This window comes from Choloepus didactylus, chromosome 2, assembly GCF_015220235.1.
Source record: "Choloepus didactylus isolate mChoDid1 chromosome 2, mChoDid1.pri, whole genome shotgun sequence".
Taxonomy (NCBI): domain Eukaryota; kingdom Metazoa; phylum Chordata; class Mammalia; order Pilosa; family Megalonychidae; genus Choloepus; species Choloepus didactylus.
The window spans coordinates 83,412,533-83,424,685 of record NC_051308.1 but is presented as its reverse complement, the minus strand read 5'-3'; the positions used below and the strand labels follow the sequence as shown (position 1 = coordinate 83,424,685).

General features: G+C 34.3%; 1 protein-coding gene across 4 annotated transcripts in view; it reads left to right on the top strand.

Annotated features, from left to right (window-relative positions):
* Positions 1-12,153, top strand: part of CEP350 (centrosomal protein 350) — a 261,140-nt gene that overhangs the window by 149,197 nt on the left and 99,790 nt on the right. The window lies entirely within an intron of this gene.

The window sequence follows — 12,153 nt, the reverse complement described above, 5'->3', positions numbered from 1 at the left end:
CTAAAAGTTTTATGGTCCTGGCTCTAATGTTTATTTCTTTGATCCATTTTGAGTTAATTTTTTTATAAGGTGTGAGATATGGTCCTCTTTCATTCTTGTAGATATGGATATCCAGTTCTCCAAGCACCATTTGTTGAAGAGGCTGCTCTCTCTCAACTGAGTTGACTAAACCGCCTTGTCCAAGGTCAATTGTCCATAGATGAGAGGGTCTATTTCTGAACACTCAATTCAATTTCATTGGTCAGAATACCTATCTTTATTCCAGTACCATGTTATTTTGACCACTGTAGCTTTGGAATGTGCTTTAAAGCCAGGTAGTGTGGGACCTCTCAATTCATTTTTCTTTTTCAAAATATTTTTAGCTATTCGGGGAACTCTGCCCTGCCAAATAAATTTGATTAAGTAAATTGTTGGGATTTTAATTGGTATTGCATTGAATCTAAAAATCATTTTGGGTAGAATTGACATCTTAACTATATTTAGTCTTCTAATCCATGAACTTCCTATGTCCTTCCATTTATTTAGGTCTTCTTTGATTTCCTTTAGCAACTTTTTTAGTTTTCTGTGTATAGGTCTTTTATATCCTTGGTTGAATTTATTCCTAAGTATTTGATCCTTTTGGTTGCTATTGATTCTTTTGGTTACTATTGTAAAGGGAATATTTTTCTTGATTTCTTCTTCATATTGCTCCTTACTGGTATGTAGAAACACTACTGATTTTTTGCATTGATCTTTTATCTAGTCACTCTGCTGTTCTCATTTATTAGCTGTAGTAACTTTGCTGTAGATTTTTTGGGATTTTCTACGTATAGAATCATGTCATCTGTAAACAGTGAAAGTTTTACTTTTTCCTTTCCAATTTTGATGTGTTTTCTTTCTTTTTCTTGCCTATTTGCTGTAGCTAGAACTTGCAGAACAATATTGAATAACAGTGGTGACAGTTGATATCTTTGTCTTGTTCCTGATCTTAGAGGGAAAGCTTTCAGTCTTTCCCCTTGAGTATGATGTTAGCTGTGGGTTTTTCATACATTTCCTTTATCTTGTTGAGGAAGTTTCCTTTTATCCCTTTTCTTTGAAGTGGGATAGAAGGAAGCATCCAAGAAAGGATGTTGAATTTTTTTAAATGCCTTTTCTGCTTCAATCAGGATCATCATGTGGTTTTTTCCCTTTGATTTATTGATGTAGTGTTTTATATTACTTGATTTTTTTTTGTGTTGAACCACCCTTGCATATTTGGAATAAAACCCACTTGATTAGTGTGTATAATTGTTTTAAAGTACTGCTGGATTTGATTTGCAGGTATTTTGTTGGAGGATTTTTGCATATGTATTCATTAAAGAGATTGGTCTACAATTTTCTTTTCTTGTGGTATCTTTGTCTGGCTTTGGTATTTGGGTGTTGTTGGCATCATAGAATGAATTAGGTAGCTTTCCCTCCTCTTCAGTTTTATTGAAGAGTTTGAGCAGGATTGGTACTAATTCTTTAATGTTTGGTAGAATTCACATGTGAAGCCATCTGGTCCTGGACTTTTGGGGGAGTTTTTGAGGACTGATTCAGTCTCTTTACTTGTGATTGGTTTGTTGAGGTCTTCTGTTTCTCTTCAAGTCAGTGTTGGTTGATCATGCTTTTCTAGGAAGTTGTCCGTTTCATCTAAGTTGTCTACTTTGTTAGCATATAGTTGCTCATTGTATCCTCTCGTTATCTCCTTTGTCTCTTCATGGTCAGTAGTTATTACCTCTCTCCCATTTCTGATTTTATTTATTTGCATCTTCTCTCTTCTGTTCTTTGTCAGCCCAGCTGGGGGCCCATCAATTTTATGGAATTTCTCAAAGAACCAAGTTCTGGTTTCGTTGATTCTCTGTATTGTTTTTATGTCCTCAATTTCATTTATTTCTGCTCTGATCTTTGTTATTTCTTTCCTTTTGTTTGCTTTGGGGTTAATTTGCTTTTCTTTCTCTAGTTGCTCCAGGTGAGCAGTTAAGTCCTCTATTTTTGCCCTTTCTTCTTTGTTAATATAGGCATTAGGTCAATAAATTTCCCTCTCAGTGCTGCCTTTGCTGCATCCCATAAGCTTTGATATGTTGTGTTCTCATTTTCATTTGCCTCGACATATTTACTGATTTTTCTTGTAATTTCTTCCTTGACCCACTAGTTGTTTAAGAGTGTGTTGTTTAGCATCCATGTATTTGTAAATTTTCCAGCCTTCTGCCTGTTATTAAGTTCCAACTTCATTCCTTTATTGTCCATGAAAGTGTTTTATATAATATCATTATTTTTAAATTTATTGAAACTTGCTTTGTGACCCAACACGTGGTCTATTCTTGAGAATACGCCATGAACACTTGAGAAAAATGTCTGTCCTACTGTTGTGGGGTGCAGTGTTCTGTGAATGTCTGTTAAGTCTAGTTCATTTATCATACTATTCAAACTCTTTTTCTCTTTTGATCCTATGTGTAGATGTTCTATTCATTGATGAGAGTGGTATAGTGAAATCTCCAACAGTTGTTGTAGAGGTGTCTACTTCTTCATTCAGTGTTGTCAGTGTTTGCCTCATGCCTTTTGGGTACTCTGCCTCAGTGCATAAATATTTATGATTATTATGTCTTCTTGAAGAATTTTCCCTTTTATTAATACATAGTGTCCTTCTTTGTCTCTTTTAATTGTTTTACATTTGTAGTCCAATTTGTCTGTTATTAGTATATCTACCTTTGCTCTTTTCTGGTTGTTGTTTGCATGAAATATCTTTCTCTAGCCTTTAACTTTCATCCTGTTTTTGTCCTTGGGTCTAAAGTGTGTCTCTGGTAGACCCCATATAGATGGGGGTCCTATTTTTTTAATCCATTGCCAATTATATCTTTTGATTGGGGAGTTTAATCTATTAACATTTAATGTTATTAACTGTAAAGGCAGTACTTTCTTCTACCACTTTCTCTTGCATTTTATATGTCATACCTTATTTTTTCCTCTCTTTTTACCCTCACTGATAATCTTCATTTCTACAGTCTTCTCCAAACCTCTGTCTCTCCTGTCTTTTCCTATCTTCCTGTGTTGCTCCTTTAGAATTTCTTGTAGAAGCAATCTGTTGTTCACAAACTCTTTCACTGAGAGTTTCATTTTTGAAGGACAGTTTTGCTGGATATCAAATTCTTGGTTGGCAGTTTCTTTCAGTACCACTGCCTTCTTGCCTCCATGATTTCTGCTCAGAAATCTGCATAGTCTTATCGAGCTTCCCTTGTATGTGATGGATCTCTTTTCTCTTGCTGCTTTCAGAAATGTGTCTTTGTCTTTGACATTTGGCAATCTGATAAGTAAGTGTCTCAGAGTAGGTCTATTCTGATCTGCTCTGTTTAGTGTACACTGCACTTCTTGGATCTGTAATTTTATGTCTTTCATAGGAGTTGGGAAATTTCCAGTGATTATTTCTTCCATTATTGTTTCTGCCCCCTTTTCTTTCTCTTCTCCTCCTGGGATACCCATAACGTATATGTGTGCACTTTGTGATGTCATTCAGTTCCCGGAGACCCTGTTAATATTTTTCTGTTCTTATCCCTATCTGTTCATTTGCATGTAGGATTTCAGATGTCATGTCCTCTTGTTCACTAATGCTTTCTTCTACTTCTTCAAATCTGCTGTAATATGTGTCCATTGTGTTTTTTTCTCTTCTGTTGTGCCTTTCATTTCCGTAAGTTCTGCCATTTGTTTTTTCAAGCTTTCAGGTTCTTCTGTGTAGTCACTCAGTGCCACCTTTATATCCTTCATCTCTTTTGCCACATTTTCCTTCAAGTTGTTCATTTGATTTAGATTTGTTTGAACGCTTTAATGAGCTGTTTCAACTCGTGTTTCTCATTTGGCATGTTAGTTTGTTCCTTTTACTGAGCCATATCTTCATGCTTCCTGATATGACTCGTGATTTTTGCTGGTGTTTAGGTATCTGATTTCCTTGATTTGTTTATTCTGGTGGTCATTTTTTTCTCTTTTACCTAGGGTTTTTTTGTTGGCTGGCTTTGTTCTCTATCTGTTCTTTGACATTCAGTTGAACTTATTCTAGACATAGCTAGCATTGCTTCTTATTCAAACATAGCTTCTGTTTAACAGATCAGAATTTTTCAGCTCTTGTTTTTCTGGTTTTGCCCTGCCAATATGGAAGAGGAAGAGTCCTTTTTTTTCTTTCTTTCTTTTTTTTTTTAGGAGGGTCTTCCCAGGTAGGGTTGACCCCTATCAGATAAGACAAGCCCAAGACTCAGGCAGATGGTATATTCAGTATCAAGTTTCCTTGTGGATGTGACCCAGCAGGGTACCAGTATTTCCTTTGAAGGCTCTTGATCTTGTGCTTTTTCTATCCTGCTCAGCAAGTGGTACTTCCCTACTTGTATGAAGTGATATGATGCCTTTAATTCTCAGCTGACCCTGTCCCTGCCAGCAGTGTAGTTGAGACTGAGGCTGAGGCAGAGGGCAGGCTTAAACTGTTTCTGTTTTCCAGCCCCTGTCATCTGAAATCTCTGAATGAGAACCACTGCTTGTGATGCTCAGCCCGGCTCCTCAACCCCTTTCTTAGGGAAGATTTGCCCTTCAGGGAATTATCTCCTTCACTTGATTAGTTACTTTGTCTCTCAGATATTCCGTAACTCCACCCCTGCCTGGGGCAGTGCCACAGCTAAAACAACCTGCTGCTTTCTTCATGCTGAAAAGTTTTTAAACATTTTCAGAGCTAGTCCTCAGCCCTCCAGTTCACCAGTCAAGAACCAGAGATTGTACCCAGCTCTATGTGCTCCTTTCCTTGGGGGACAGCCCTTTGCTAGTATTCTGCACACAGGCAACTCCAAATGCCTTTTTTTTTTTTTCCCATCAGCTCCACCTTCTCTCTGCTGGGGAATGGAGAGAGTGTTCTGGATTATCTGGGTGGACCCTAAAAGTTATATTTCTTATATAAAGTTACGTTGCTTTATATAAGAGTGAGACAGATGGAATTGTGAGGAAAGAAGCAAGAGATTGGAGTGATATGAGAAAGTGGCCATGAGTCAAGGAATACCAGCAGCTTCCAGAAGTTGATAAAAACAAGGAAACTTATTCTCCTCATGAGCCTCCAGAAGTGACCAGCCCTGCCAACATCAGACTTTAGTCCAGTGAAACTAATTTGAAACTTCTGCCCTCTAGTACTATGAAAATTTATGTTTTTTAAGCCACTAAATTTCTGGTAATTTGTCTCGGCAGTGATAGGAAACTCTGGAAGCTTAGGTCTTGATTTTTAGTATTTCCTCTTTGTTAATAGTATAAGCTTTTAAGGGTATAAATTTCCTGGAGCATTGCTTTTGCTGCTTCTCAGTTTTTGATTATTTGTTTATTTGTTATCATTACATTCAAACTATTTTTTATTTTCATGGAGATTTCTTCTTTGGCCCATAGATTATTTAGAGGTGTCTTTTATTTACTTTATAGGGAGGTGGACATTTTCTAGTTATCTTTTATTAATTTCTAGCTTTATTTCATTGTGGTCCAGGAATATATTCTGAATAATTTCAATTCTTTGAAAATTTTTGAGGCTTTTTTTAAGACTTAAAATATAGCCCAATAATGGTAAATGTTCTATACACCCTTGTAAAGAATTTAATTTTTGTTGTTATGTGCAAAATAGTTTTTATACAAGTGTATACACACACACACACACACACACATATCTATATGTGTGTGTTGAATTTTCTTTTATTGTTCAGATATTATGTATACTTTTTTTTTTGTCTCCGCTATAGGATACTGGGAGATATATGTTAAAGTATTGCTGTCATTGTAGTTTTGTTTATTTCTCATTTTAGTTCCATCAACTTTTGCTTTATATAGTTTGAAGTTATGTTATAGATGCACACAGATAAGAGTATTATAGATTGATCCTTTTATCATTATGAAATATCCCTTTTATCTCTAGCAACAGTAGAGATAAAAGTATACTTTGTCTACTCTACTAATGTATATCACCCCAACTTTTATTTGGTTGGTGTCTACATGGTATATCTTTTTCCATCGTATTTCAGCATTGCTGTATCCTTATGCTTAAGGTATGTCTCTTGTAAATTTGTTTTTTAAATTCTAATCTGACAGCCCTAAACTTTATTTAATTTGTGGTTCATTTATGTTTAATTATTGGTACCAATTTCTATGTCTTCCGTCTTCCTATTTGTTTTCTATTTGACCCACCTGTTTGATGCTCTTTTGCTTTGTTTTGTTTTGCCTACTTTTGGATTCATGTATTTTTTTCCTCTCAATTACTCGTAATACATTATTTTACTGTTATTTTTGTGGTTTCCCTAGAGATTGCAACATTGTAACTTTGACTACACTCTAGTATGTATTGTTTATTTTAGTATTTCCCTTATAATGCTAGAATCTTAAAACACTTGGACTTCATTTACCCTTTTTTCTGCCCTTGGGCATTATTACTGTCTTAACCTCTATAAGATATTACTAGTATTTGTTTGTTGTATGCCAATATTGGCTTATTTTTATCCATCTTTATACTCTTTTTCATCTCTTTCATTTTCTTCCTGCATTCCTGTTTCTCTCTGGGGACATTTTTCTTCTGCCTGAAGAACTCTGTCTAGTTTTGTTGTTGTTTTGTTATCAGCTTTATTAAGATACAATTCATCACCATTCAGTTCACCCATCTAAAGTGTACGTTTCATTGGGTTTTAGCATATTCGCAGAAATGTGCAGCCATCACTGCAATCAATTAGAACATTTTCATCACCTCAGAAAGAAACACTGTATCACCCTCAATTCTTCCATTCCTCTCAGCCCTAAGAAACCACTATTCTTCTCCCTCTATCTTTTTTTCTCTCTCTCCCTTTATATATATATACATATGTGTATTTGCCTGTTCTTGACATTTCATGTAAATGGAATCATGAAATGTTTGGTCTTTTGTGTCTGGTTTCTTTCACTTAGACTTTTTTTTCAAGGTTCATCTATGTTGTAGTATGTATCATTACTTCATTCCTTTATATGACTGAATAATATTCCATTGCGTGGATATATCACATTTTGTTTATCCATACATCAGTTGATGGACATTTGAGCTGTTTCCACCTTTTGGAGATTATGAAAAATGCTGCTATGAACATTTGCTTACAAGTTTTTACGTATATGTTTTCATTTCTCTTGGGTGTATACCTAGGAATGGAATTGCTAGGTCATATAGTAACTCTGTGTTTAGCTTTTTGAGGAACCTGCAGACTCATTTCCAAGGCAGCTGTACCATTTTACATTCTCACCAATAATGTATGAGAATTCTGATTTCTCCACATCCTCCCCAATACTTGTTATTATCTGACTTTTGGTAATAGCCATCCTACTGGTAGTATTTCATTGTGGGTTTGATTTACATTTCCCTGGTGGCTGCTGACATTGCACATCTTTTCATGTGCTTATTGGCCATTTGTATGTCTTTGTTAGAGCAATATCTATTCAGATCCTTTAGCCATTTTTAATTGGGTTATTTGTCTTACTGTTGAGTTGCAGAATTCTTTATACATTGTAAATATAAATCACTTATCAGATATATGATTTCCAGACATTTTCTTCCCTTCTTTGGGTTGTCTTCACTTTCTTAATAGTGCCCATTGAAGCACAAGTTTTAATTTTATGAATCTAGAATTTTTTTAAATGTAGACCTGCTGATGAATTCAGTTTTTTGTTAATCTGAAACTATATTTATTCATCTTCATTTTTGAAGGATATCTTGACTAGGTATGGAATTATTTTCTTTTAGCACTTTTAAAGATGTAATTTTCCATTGTCTTCTGACTTCTGTCATTTTTAGGCAGGGGTCAGTTATCAGTGTTAATATTCTTTTTTTTTTTTTTTCTTTTTAACACAATTTTATTGAGATATATTAACACACCATACAATCTATCCAAATATATAATCAGTGGCTCACAGTATCATCACATAGTCATGCGCTGGTGTTTTGAACATTTTCATTACTCCAGGAATCAAAAAAAAAGGAAAACCCAAAACATCCTGTACCCCTTATTTTCCCCTATCATTGATCCCTAACATTGGTATGCTACATTTGTTACTGTTGATGAAAGAATATTAAGATATTGATGTTAGCTATAGTCCATAGTTTGCAGTCGGTACGTTTTGTCCCGTATACTAATCTATTCTTAACTACTTATAATAGTTTCATACATTTGTTCTAGTTCATGTAGGAAATTTTTTATCTTTGTACTATTAATCACAGTCATCATCCACTACAAGATTTACTGAGTTATATATTCCTGTGTTTTAAGCTCTGGCTTTCCTTCTGTTGACATATATGACTGTAAATGTCTCCTATCAACCACACACAGGCACAGTTCAGTACTGTTAATTATACTCACAATAATTTGCTACCATCACCTCTATCCATTTCCGTTCATTTACATACAAACTGGTTAAAAATTTTGTACATCATAAACAACTACTCTCCATTCTCTGGCCTCGTTTTATTTCCTGATAACCTGTATTCTATATGTCCATGAGTTTACATAGCTTAATTAGTTCATATTAGTGAGATCATACAATCTTTGTTCTTTTGTGCCTGACTTATTCCACTCAACATAATGTCCTCAAGTTTCATCCATGTTGTTGCTCACTTCAGAACTTCCTTCTTGCTGCCAATTAATACTCCATTCTATGTATCTACTACATTTTTGTTTATCCATTCATCAGTTGATGGGCACTTGGGTTGTTTCCATCTTTTGGCAACTATGAATAATGCTGCTATGAACATTGGTGTGCGAATGTCTGTTCGCATCCCTGCTTTCAGATCTTCTGAGTATATACCAAGTAGCAGGATTGCCAGAGAGTTGGGCAGCTCTATACTTAGCTTTCTGAGGAACCACCAAACTGCTTTCCACAGCAGCTGTACCATTTTAGATTCACAGCAGTGAATAAACGTTCCTATTGTCCACATCCTCTTGGACACTTGTAGTTTCCTGTTTGTTTCATAGTGGCCATTCTAATAGGTGTGAAATGATAATCTCGTTGTGGTTTAGATTTGCCTTTCCCTAGCAGCTACTGAAGATGAGCATCTTTTCATGTGCTTTTTAGTCATTTGTATTTCCTTATTGGAACAATGTTTCTTCATGTCTTTTGCCCATTTTTTAATTGGATTGCCTTTATTGTTGAGTTGTAGGATTCCTTTGTATATTCTGTATATCAAACTCTTATCAGATGTGTGGTGTCCAGATATTTCTCCCATTGAGTCAGTTGCATTTTCACCTTTTTGACAAAGTCCTGTGAAGCACATAAGTTTTCAGTTTTGAAGAAGTCCCATGTATCTATTTTTTTCTTTCATTGTTTGTGCTTTGGATGTAAGGTCTTAATAGTCTTTTGAAGGCTGCTTTTAAGATTTAAAAAAATTGTCTTTGAGTTTTCAGTAGTTTTACTAGTATGTGTTGAAGTTTGGTTTCCTTGGTATTCATCCTGTTTGGGATTTGCTGAGCTTCTTGAATCTGTTGGTTGTTGTATTTCATGAGTTTTTGAAAATTAACTCTTGATATGTCACTTCTACCCATTCTATCTTCTTTCCTCCAAGAACTCCAGTTGGACATGTGTTAGATCTTTTGACTGTACTCCAAATCTCTCTTTTACTCTTTTGTTTTTATTTCATTTTTTAAAATTGTGTTTCAATTTGGAAAATTTTTATTGACCTATCTTTGAATTCATTAGTTGTGTCTACTGCTCTGTCCAATGTATTGTTAAGCCCAGCCAAAGAGCTATTAGTTTGATATTTGTTTTCAGTTCTGGAATATCCATTTAGTTGATTTTTTAAAATACGTTTTAATTCTCTGTTGAAATTTTTGACCTTTTCATTTATTTTGTTTATCTTTTCCTCTATTTTCGAACAGATTAATCATAGTCATTTTAACTTCCTTCTGTTTGAGTGACTAATTTTTCTGCATTTTTCTTACATTTATAGTATTTCAGATTTTTTTTTTAAACGTGGAAAAATTATTCTTTGACCCAACTGGCAACCTCTGGAAGGTTTCTCCATAGAAATAAAAAGCACAAGAATGTAAAGATATATGTTCTTAGATATTTGTTGTAGTTATATCAGTTAGGATGATTTTAGCTGTTGGTGCAGTGATTTTAAGCAATTTGGTCATATATTTTTGCTCAAAGGTATACAAAAATAGAGACCGTATTTTCCTGTGGCTTATATCAGAGGAGCAAATCTTCTTATTATTTTTTAATCCCCTAGAAAAAAAGTCTCATTCTTGGCACAAATTGGGTGAAGTTATAATTTAATAATTTCAGAAACCTGAACCTAAGCCAATAGTGGTTATCAGAATGTGCTGTGTGGAACCTTAGGGATCCCTGAGATCCTTTCAAGCATGGGGAGGTCAATACTGTTTTCATAATAATACTGGGACATGAATTTGCCCTTTTCACCATGTTGGCATTTGCACTAAGTAATGGAAAAACATTGATGGGTGTAACTGCTGGCACCTTAGCACAAATCAGGGCATTGTCACCAAACTATACTGGTAGTCATTGTATTCTTCACTGTTACTCATTTGAAGTTAAAAAATAAAAGCCATTGTTTCACTTCAGTGCCATGATTAAGCAGTAAAATTATTTATTTTATTGAATTCATGTCTTTTTCACATTCTGTGTATCAGAAATGTGAAATAAAACACTTTTGCTGCATACTAGAGTGCAGTGATTGATCCAAGGAAAAGCATTTGGGCAATTGTTTGAATTACGAGCTGAACTGGCCATTTTTTTTCATGGAATACCATTTTTACTTGAAAGATTAATTAACATGCAAACTTAGGCTTATTCAGATTCAAGTATTAGCCATTTTATCAAAGATGTACAAATTGTGCCTGTCGCATCAGAGAAAATAACCAACGGTATTTGTTGTCAATAATGAATGTCAAATGAACTCGACAACTTAGGTTTTCATTTGAGATCAGTGGTGATGTTAATGAATGTGATGTTTTTTGGTTTTGTCAACACTTGGAAGATCTGTATAACTTGGTGACCATTATTTTCCAAATGATCAATACATGATGTTACAAAATTAAGCATTAGGTAAAAACCCATTCAAAACGTAAGACAGACCAATTTATTTTAATATAACAGAATACAGAAAATTCATTGATGTAGTTTCAGAGTCCACATTGTAAATAACTAAGGAACTACCACCTCTCGAGTTTTTATGTAGTTTCACAAAAGAATATCCACAATTATTCTGAAAAAGCTATTAAAATACCCTTTCTTGGCCAACTACATGCAGCTTGAGGCCAAATTCTGCATATACTTCAACCAAAACAACATACCCCAAAAGATTAAATACAAAAGCAAAAATGAGAATCTATCTTTCTTTTATTAAATTTTCTTTTGTTTTGTTTTACCAATATTTAAAATATTTGTAGACGAATTAGAAAAGAATATGCTGGAAAGATAAGCACCAAGGTGATGATAGTGGTTGCCTCTGAGAATTTGGAGCAGAGGATGTGGGTATTTATTACGCACTCTTTTGCATTTTTAGATAGTTTCAAAAAATCTCTAACAGGATTAAAATAAATTAGAAGTAACAAATTGTTATTGCCTTTATTGTGTTGTTTCCATTGACAAGAAAACAGATTAAAATAAATTTAAGAAGAAAAGATGATATTATCAATTCACTGTATCATCTTTTGTCCGCATAATTAGCAGCAGGAAACATGGTAATATCTTATATGGGGAGAGTTTGGTGCAGTGTAGTCTTAAATGTTTCTGATGGCATTGTAAGTGGGAACCATTTTTTAAAATGTTTTAAGGGCCATAAAATTATTTGTGTTCTTTGACTTGTTCTACTTTTTGAAATCTCTCCTAAAGAACTAATACACAGTATGAAACAACCATAGACATTAAATCAATATTTGTGATGGTGAAAAACTGTAAGGGACCCAGGTATTTTAAAGTTAAGAGATCATTTTAAATTATTTCAAAGTGATAGAGTTAAGTATGATACTGTTTTCCCTCCTTCACTACTTAGAATGTTCCAATGTTATTATTTTATCTTTAAGTAATGTATGTATTTTAACCTATCTCATGATTGGGTTTTCTTTTTAAAATATTACTTTGGACTTGTCTTCTCCAAATCTCAATCCTTCTGCTAACTCTTTA